This window comes from Eptesicus fuscus, chromosome 9, assembly GCF_027574615.1.
Source record: "Eptesicus fuscus isolate TK198812 chromosome 9, DD_ASM_mEF_20220401, whole genome shotgun sequence".
Classification (NCBI taxonomy): Eukaryota; Metazoa; Chordata; class Mammalia; order Chiroptera; family Vespertilionidae; genus Eptesicus; species Eptesicus fuscus.
In genome coordinates, this window is record NC_072481.1 from 79,162,333 (window position 1) to 79,164,519 (window position 2,187).

The 2,187-nt window shown below is 39.7% G+C and overlaps 1 pseudogene; it reads left to right on the forward strand.

Annotated features, from left to right (window-relative positions):
* Positions 1–733: 733 nt before the first annotated feature.
* LOC114233199 (40S ribosomal protein S3a-like) lies at positions 734–1,475 on the forward strand (annotated as a pseudogene).
* Positions 1,476–2,187: the final 712 nt, after the last annotated feature.

Below are 2,187 nucleotides of genomic sequence, written 5' to 3' on the forward strand. Positions count from 1 at the left end.
CCCTCATAGCAGGCATCCTGCTCCACCTGGCTGCTCTGTGCCTGCATATGCAAGTTAACCCACCATCTTTGTTGGGTTAATTTGCATACTCACTCCTAATTGGCTGGTGGGTGTCATGGAGGTATGGTCAATTTGCATATTTCTCTTTTATTAGTGTAGATAGCTTTACACATTTTTAAAAATTTTTGTTCATCTGAAGCTATATTTTAGTTAACAGCTTATTGACTTGATTTACAAGTTTTGTGCATGTCCACAGAGGGTAAGTGGCCTCTATTTGTGCTCTGGCCCCAGGCTCCACAAACTTTGGGGGTAGGGTCTGCATCAGGGAGCCTGTTTCAGCCTGTGCTCCCTAGTCCCCTGGCTCCACCTAGCCCAAAAGAACCCCTGTACCACCATCTCCCATTCCTGTTAACTCCAAGTCCAGGTCCTTCCTGGAAATTACTGATGGGAGCTGGGGAAGTGGGGGAGAGAGGCAGTGGGTAGAAGACTCAAAGGAAGTAGAGCAAAGAGGAGAAAGTGAAAAGAAGGGAAAGAGATCTAATAGTACATTTTATTCCTGTCCTAATAGTTATGACACTGTAGTATGATGTGTTTGTTTGTTTTTTGTTTGTTTTTTACTTATCCATTTCTGCAAGAGACTATAAGCTTTGAGGACATAGGATTGGTCATATTACAGGTACAGAATAGGCATTTAAATAATAGCTATTGTCCTTTTGATTCTCTGAGCAGCACCATGGCTGTAGGCAAGAACAAGTGCCTTATGAAAGCCAGAAAAAAGTGAGTCAAGAAAGTGGTTGATCCATTTTCTACGGACCATTGGTGTGATGTGAAAGTACAAGCTATGTTCAATATAAGAAATATTGGGGAAACACTAGTCACCAGTACTCAAGGAACCCAAATCACATCTGGTGGTCTTCATGTTTTTGAAGCGAGCCTAGCTGATCTGCAAAATGATGAAGCTGCATTTAGAAAATTCAAGCTAATTACTGCGAATGTTCAGGGCAAAAACTGCCTGCCGAATTTTCATGGCATGGATCTTACCATGAGAATATGTGCTCCATTGTCAAAAAATGGCAGACCATGATTGAAGCTCATGTTGACATCAAGACACCAAAGTTTATTTGCTTTGTCTATTCTGTGTTAGTTTTACTAAAAAAACACAACAATTAGATTCGAAAGACCACTATGCTCATTATCAACACGTCCGCCAAATCCAGAGATGATGGGCATCATGTTCGCGAGTTGCAGATGAACTGATTCCAGCAAGCATTGAAAGACATAGGAAGGCTGGCCAATCTACTTATCTGCTCCATAATATATTTGTTAGAAAAGTCAAAATGCTGGAGAAACCCAAGTTTGAACTAGGAAAACTCATGTAGCTTCAGGGTAAAAGTAGCAGTTCTGAAAAAGCTATCAGAGATGAGACAGGTGCTAAAGTTGAACAAGCTGATGGATATGAGCCCCAAACCCAATAATCTGTTTAAAATTCAGATAAAATGGTGACCAAAAAAATTCTACCTGTGAAATAAAACACACACACACACACACACAAAACAATAGCTGAACAAACAAATGAGCAAATGAGAGTCCTGAAATCCTAAAGTGGAAATACAGAATTACTAAGCATCTCATACAGTGACAATTCTAAATAGAGATCTTTAAAACATTATGAGCAAGATACCTTTGGCCACCTCATTTCAAATGCATATCCTTCAATATATTTGTGAAAATATCAATGTCCTTAGCCTCGTGCATGCCCCCTACTGCAGGTCAAACCGTTGACCTCTTGGTGAATGGGACAACAGTCCAGCCAGGGCTAGAATTATGACTTTTGATCCTGTGAAATAGTATAGCAATAAAGAATCAAAAGACATCAAATTTAAGGTAAGTAAGTGTCTGTTCGTGTATTTTAAAGGCAGATAAAACAAGCTGTTCGTGTATTTTAAAGGCAGATAAAACAAGCTGTGTCAGCCAAATTCTGAGTAAAGTTGCTAGTGTTGATAAAATGGCAGCCAAAAATCTAGGAAAGCTTTCTGCTAGCAGACCTAGAATGACCAATTTTTATCTCTAGGATCAATGATTATCCTATGTAATAGAAGCCTAATATGCTAAGTGTCTAGTCATGTGGTCGGCCATTCAACCAATCAAAGTGTAATATGCTAAGGCTGCTCAACTGCTCGCTATGAT